At 42.2% G+C, this 7,500-nt stretch overlaps 1 non-coding gene across 1 annotated transcript; it reads left to right on the plus strand.

Moving 5' to 3' along the window:
- Window positions 1-966: 966 nt before the first annotated feature.
- TRNAS-UGA lies at window positions 967-1,049 on the plus strand. The gene has a single exon. It is a non-coding gene; the product is annotated as a tRNA-Ser (tRNA).
- The last annotated feature ends 6,451 nt before the right edge of the window (window positions 1,050-7,500 follow it).

Raw genomic sequence — 7,500 nt, forward strand, 5'->3', positions numbered from 1 at the left:
GGCCCGACGCACGAAGCAGGAGGAAATCGGTACCCCGCGAGTCTGTCAAAGAGCTTGGGTAAGCATTCAAAGCAAAAGCAGTCTCCTTTCACTCCCACTTTCAGACAATGAATTCACTACCCTCCTCCCCATGGGTCGCTCACTCCTATGAATAGATATTCGTTGTGTATGTATTTATATAGAATAAAAACGAAAAGAAAGGAGAAGCTACTGGCGAAAAGCACGCTGAAGCCTTATGTGTCAGTAACACTATCTCACGCGGGATCTTTCTCAGGAGGAAGTTTGTAAAAGATTGGTAGCTACTTTCAGGTGTAAAACCGTAGTGGTTTCAAGGGAAATGCATGAGAATGGCGGGCTCGACTTTATTTATGGCCAAAAAATAATGAATGAATTTGACAATCGTTTGAAAGTAACAAAAAAAGAAGGAATTTCTGCTTTGTAAGAGGGATTGCGGGATCCAGTCACACTAGCTCAGGCGCAGTACCAGCAGATGCATAAGATGGAGAGGTGCCCCAAGAGCAAGTCTCTATTTAGAAAGGAGACCATAGAAGGTATAGGCGATTGCTCAACTCTTAGTAGGTATACCGAGTCTGAGGACGAAAGATTCTTCCTATGTTCTTTGCCTTCTCCTTGATCAATCCCTTGCCTACTGAAAATGGGAGTGTCATGAGCGTATCCCATACCCATAGTCATTCAATCCAAGGTGAATTGCACTATCGACTCTTCGTACTTGAGTTTAAAAGGAGCTTGTTAAGCATAGTCATCACTACAGGTTTTGACTCCCACCAAAAGCACCTTTTCCAAGAAAGAAGGGATTACCTCTCTGACAAATTTCTTACTTTCTAGTATTTGCTATTGCGTCCAATAGGATTTGAACCTATACTAAAGGCTTAGAAGACCTCTGTCCTATCCATTAGACAATGGACGCTTGGCTAATTAGTACTTTTCATAGGGAAGAGAGAATTCGGAGAGATGGCTGAGTGGTTGAAAGTCCTGGTCTTGAAAACCGGTATAGTTTACTATCGAGGGTTCGAATCCCTCTCTCTCCTATTCAATTTGCTTCTTTCTTCTGCTTAGAAGTTGATTTCCCAGTTTTGGTTGATTCTCTGGTATCTGGTCTTGCAGCTGTCTGCTCTTTTTCCGCTCTTTCCTTTTCGTTTCATCCCTCCTTTATCTCTCATTCGATATAAGTTCTCCTCGGAGTATACTCTCAATTGAAACTTTTTACGCGCTTCAGTGAAAGAGATTAGGCCTCGGCAGTGGTCCATCTTTATTAAGATTTCAATCCATTCTTTCATTACTTCCTACTTTCTTTGTCTTTCTTAGATAGAATGCCATCAAATCATAGTAAGTCGGCTATCTCACTGTGAAAGGCAACTCCTCGCTCTAAGAACCTCTTGAAGAGCAGAAAGCTAGAATGAAAGTGAAGGGCAGATAAAAGCAAGATTGACAGCATGTGTAACTCGTTTTGATTGCCTTTGACTAACCTGATTCTGGTTTAGATCCAGAGAGAGACCGGTTCCGGTATCAGTAGCTCAAACTAGCAGCTGAGGTTCTTTGGCAATTAAAGGCTGGTTAAGAAGGATAGCTTATTCATTTAAGACAATATCATAAAGCTAGGACCTCTCCGGAATACAAATTCGATCAATCGCTTAGATGGCGAGTAAAAGCTTCCACAGCCACTTCGTACTCCAGCGGGAAAAGCATCTATATCAGTCTTCCCTCTTACAGGACTTGGGAAGGAAACCAGTGAGACCGCCATCTCTGCTCACTCTTGTTCAACGGTAATGGACTGAAAGGCTTAGGAGACATCGTCTGATTCAGGTGTGGCAGAACCGTTGACTAGAAGCTGAGAATAATTTATTCCAGGAAAGAACTCTTTAAGCGGATCAACAAAGGCGCTCACTTGCACAACCCAGCTTAGAAGTGAAGTTCTTTGCCCTGTTCTCTTATTGGCATCGAGTCTAATCGATTCCGGGAAAAAGGCAAAAACACTGAGATGGCACAACTCCTTCTTCTTTCTCTGTGCAGAATCCGCATAAAGGCTTGCTTCTTTTCCGGGCTAGTTCGCAAAACCGTCACTCCCGTGGCTCACTTGGAAAACGTTCGTACGTTGCTAACCTCTTATTCTCCTCTCTGGCTCACTGACTAGCTAGCTTGCCTAAAGCCCTGATGGAAACACTTTTTATGCTGGCTTGAGATGCTTTAAAAGTAGCAGGACTATAACTTCACTCTCCATTTCGTAATAGAAGAAAGCGTAGAAAAGAAAGGTGATGGGCGCAGCTTTGCCATGCGCTATTCAGGGTGCTACCGTATAAAATACTTTATTTGAAGATGGTGATGGCGCAAATACATTCCGTGCTTTTAACCCAACTCAAGCTGAAGAAACTTATTCAATGGTCACTGCTAATCGCTTTTGGTCCCGGGGTTGCTTTTTCCAATAAACGTTGGTTACATTTCTTTATGTTATTTGTACCGGTAACTGGTTTATGGATGAGTGCTCTTGGAGTAGTCGGTCTGGCCTTGAACTTCCTCAAGCTTATGCACTAGAAGCACTTTTGTCTCACAAGAAGAAGAACAAAATGCATATTCTGAGAAAAGGATATAGAAAAGGAACTAAAGCCCGTATGAAGCGTATGCTTTTGCCTAAGCTTCTCAGACTCTCTTTGAGCTTCTAGGCTCCCCTGCTTATTTTATTTCTTATATAAGATAAGCGTGTTGATCTACCACGCTGCTTTGAACGAGGAGATGGGGATGCATCCTCGAGAACTCTTTTCCGAATCTTTCTATATATACTATACGCAAGCCTTCTGGCACAACACACACTCCCACTCAGAAGAGCGGAAAGTCAATCAGATAAGATAAGAAGATAAGGGACAAGAGAAAAAGAGGATGGAGCAAATAAGCTGCATCCTTAAACAATGAATCTTTTTCTGATAGTAAAGAAGTAGCCTACAAGGAATCCTATCCTCTATTTTTTCTTTTAATAAGGAAGGGCAAACTGTCTGCTTTTCCCGTGCTTTTCAAGTAAAAATAAAAACCAACTTCTGTGATATATCCCTTCGTGGGGACTTCAGCCATGATTTGAAGGGCCTCTTCTCTGTCGGGGCACCGCAAATCAAGATCTAATTTTTCCTCTTTTTATTGTATAAATAAGAAAGATCTATCCTAAAAGAAAGGCCTTTTTCGAGAAAAGGCTTACGTGGCGATTCTCCTCTTCCTTAGACATAAAGTTAGACCCACTAGGTAAATAAAGGAATTACCAAGGTAAGACACATATCGCAATATTACATCTACCTTTGCCTTACCCACAGAAAGCCTTCGCACAGATTTCCTTCCAACGTTTTTAGCAAAGGCCGGAGAGAAAGCATTACCGCAGCTTTTCCTCTGTTGCAGGTATGAAGTGAGTTCCATACCATGAAAAAGATTGAAATAGGACCAGGAAGACAACCCACCACTGGAACTTGCTTTGCTCTCGCTCTGCTCGCTCCCACCTGTCTTCTTCCCACTATAGTGAAAGTCACCATAACAGGAACCTCACTAACCTTAGAGGCTAGTTACTCAAACCACTGTCTTCGTTCCTCAACATCCTTCCAATAAAATCTATTACAAGTTGCATCAATCAAGTCAGGGAAAGATTTTTCACAAAACAAAGACCTAACCGGAATCATGAATTGGATTCGAACCAATAGCTCTATGCGACTTTACCTTTAGTCTCATGATGGGAAGACCCCGCTGCCCAGGATCTCGGCACCCCTCTCCACCTTTCGGCGATAAATTTGCCTACCCAACCCGCCCGCAATCCGATCTATTCCAGTACCTTTCCATATCTCAGATGCTCTATTCCATCTTTTTTGAGTGAAGGGGTCTCTTTATTTCCAGTCCCAATAGTGAATATTAGATCGGAACCGTTTCGCGCAACTCGCGGATTTCCTTTGTTTGTTTAACGCGGAAAGCATCCTTTGGAGATCTTCCAAGGAAGACTCCCGATCTTTTTGCCGTCCTTCGAATAATTTCTCCCTAATTATTTGAGTGAACTCCCACGCATCGCCGGGATAAAGATCTTTCATTCTAGCGATTATTTGATTTTTTAGTGAAAAGTGGTTAATCGCTAGATCCCTCAATAGTGCTTGCTGCTCCGCGGTGAATGCGTTTAGTGGCTTTCGAATGGAGTCCTCATGAATTACGTCTTTTAGTTCTTCCTTAGGAAGTTTATTTATTAGAGAAGCCATTTCGTTCTGTTTAAGCTCAACGGTGATCAAATTATTTTCTGGAATTTGAATCCCTTGTTCATAGACTACGGCGGGAAGGTCGTTTAGACTAGGAAGAGACGCTTCCCCCCTTTCTAGGGGGCCTAAGCGCAATTCTAGATCTTCGGGTTTGTGAGTGCATTCCACGATTTGCGCGAACTCCGTGAAATACAAAGAAAAAACACAAATCCACGTCGAAATGGAAAAAGCTTTATCAATCTTAGGTACCCAAGATTTTTTTTTATTGATAGTATACATGAAAGTGCGAACCAAGATCCATGATACGAAAACCAAAAATAAGACAAGTAATAACAGGAGATCCTCATGTATTTCTAACCTCAACTCGCACACTAAATAATTAGAAAATAGAAAATACCATCTATAGAGCTTTAGCTCGATCAAAATAGCTAAAATAGTTGAAAACGCCATTGTGAACACTGTACTGAGACGCCTTTTTAGAGACACCATAGATTTTACTTTTGTTCTTCCCCCTATTTTTGCCCTATCACCAGTGTCCCGATCCTAAGCACCCCTTTTCCATTATACACGAATAAAGAAACCACTTTTCTCTTTTCTACGATAATTTTTGTTTCGCTGCGGCTATACGACATGAGTTCAGTATCCCGTCAACCCCCGCTGAAGCACTGGAAAATGTTGACCACGATTTATAGCGCTTTTCAAAAACATTTGCTTGCGTGGACAGGTAAAAGAGTAAGCCCACTAGAGCCTTCATACTCTTACTAAAGCACACTGAACACTCACCAAATCTTGCTTGAAAGCGGAGTGGAATCAAGAAATTGGCATACCTTGAATCAAGAAAGTGGTATACAGAAACATCTGACCAGCAAGGGTGCTTGAAAGGCTTACAAAGCCCCTTTGAATCATCATTTTCCATTCCATTGTGAAAAATTTTCGATCTTGTACCCGCTTGCTTCTATCTATAGAAAGATTCTCCTCTCCAACTGCTGCCCTATTCACTACCAAGATTGACCTGAGAGTATCCGCCTTCATGCTTACACGTCCCCTTCCATCCTCCTTTCTCCTTTATTCTCTGTTCTTTTTCCTCACGCTTCTCTTCCTAGGAAATTAGGCTTCCTTATAACCTATAAAAAGTATTTAAAGAAAGTGTAATTTTGGTATAGACTCACGGAGACTAGATTCTCTTTTTTGCTGGATCAACTGTGCGGGAACTTTAAATGCAATTTACTAGCAAAAAGCGTGGGTTAAGGGATGCTGTTGAGGCTCTCTGTTGCAAATCCTTTCTATACGTTATTTTTGATCCAATCTCGCACTTGGTCTGATCCTATTCTTTACTAATGGTTGTTGACTAAAGGATGCATGGGACTCTTTTTTCTCGTTGCTAGGCTTTCAACCAAGTGCTTTTCCATCTTAGGTGAACGAGCTACGATCTCGCAAGGCACTACTGTAGAGCTCTTTGGGCCTGCCGCTGTCTCAATCGATAAACTTTGAAGATTAGCCTACTGAACGATTCTATCTTTTATTTAATGAAATTAAAAATAAAAATTTCCTACTGAACGATATTATTATTATTTAATTTAAAGATTTATTTTCGTTGAAGAGTTCTCTCTGTCCCTCCGTCCCCAATTAGCTAGTTGTCCCGTCCGTCGTCCAATCCCCCACTTCGTTTCTGATAGTCCATTAGTAGTCCCTACTGAGCAATCTAGCTGCAATCGAGCTAGCATTGAAATGGAAAGAGTAGAGTGAAAGTAGGACGAGGTCTGCCCTTACACTTCCTGTTAGTAGGAGTGGATTAGTTAGAGTCGGTCCGTTCTCTTGTTTCAGAAGCTAGGGACAAGCCTTCCTCCATCCTATTCAATAGCCTATCGAGCCAAGCCAGATCTGCAGCCAGTGACGATAACTAAGTAGTTAGTAGAATTAGTATAAGTAGTAGTTGACTGGGACGATCCACTAGATCCATAAGCCCATAAGGGAAGATGAATAGCCTTTCTTTGTAAGAACCTCGTTCGATCCCGAACTGCATTCAAAAAAGTAAATAAAGCGAGGGATTACCAAGCTAGAAAGAAGAGTTGTTTTTGAGCTAACTTCCATGATAGGGAAGGAGTGAACTCGAGAGAAGAGAAAGCTATATGCTTAACACATGCAAGTCGGACTATCTTTTTTAGATTCACTCTTTCCTCTCCCTTATGGTCGAGCTACTTCGTTACTCTCGGTCTCATTAGCATCGGCTTCCCAAAAGCCATCATTTAAGCTTATGACATTGATGAGTGATCCAACAGTCTTGAGTGGCAGTTCTCCAAGGAGAAGGGATCCCAGGTAGGAGAGCCAGCCGGGCCGGGGGAAAGAGGTAGTCAAAGACTACCCGGGAGTAGGTTCTGGAATTGATTCAGAGTTGCCACTCCTCAATCTTCGAAATATAGTCTAGTCCGGCGATAGAGGACTTGATACTGATCTTCGACAAGCCTTGATCTGTGCTGAAGACAGATTCTCTTATCGGCTGAGGAAATAGGTAGCCTGTAAGCCCACCCATTCTTCCTTTCCGACCTTAGCTTAGCTGCTCACGCCAATGCTCATGGGTATGGGGCAATAACTGCTGCTACTGTTATACTCCCACACTATAAGAGACGGCTCATCTTCTATCTAAGACCTCCTCAATGAGAGGATGCCTAACCGCTGCAGTTTTCTCAGGTCGAGTTGAGGGCTTGAGCTTCTATGATTCCTGTATTGTTGCTTTTGCGCCGGCTGTCTTATTTCTTTAACAAAAAGAAAGGCCAGTTCTTGTCTAATCGATAGTGGCTCGTTCCTCTGATTATGGTTGAGCTAAACCATTTACCCTAAATAAGATTTCCAACTAACTGGATTTAGGGGGGGATATCTGCCCTGATCTTACCGACTGAACTCCTATAGACTCAAGAGAGTAGGCCTTACTGAGCTAATTCAGTAAGCTATTCAAGCTCCGTCTGCCTAGTCCTGTCCTCAATAGATGACTTCTGCTTTAGGACTTCTCGGAGATTAATCGATCTATCTTAGTTACGACCGGAGACAGATCGGGACGAGCTGCATTAAGATTTAGATGTGGGCGGAAAGCTACCTCTTCTGTCCTTATCTTCAATGCTAAATTCCTGAAGTTACTTTGAAACATCATCAAATACGGCTACTGAAACTGAGTCTGATTCCACTTCTTCTGGCACCTTTAGCAAGTAATTCATCTATCTATTTTACTCTCTCAGTTGGTTAGCTAGTGTCATTGTCCTTCTGCTTGGGTAATTAG

This window comes from Erigeron canadensis, unplaced genomic scaffold (assembly GCF_010389155.1).
Source record: "Erigeron canadensis isolate Cc75 unplaced genomic scaffold, C_canadensis_v1 Conyza_canadensis_unscaffolded:263, whole genome shotgun sequence".
NCBI classification, from domain to species: domain Eukaryota; kingdom Viridiplantae; phylum Streptophyta; class Magnoliopsida; order Asterales; family Asteraceae; genus Erigeron; species Erigeron canadensis.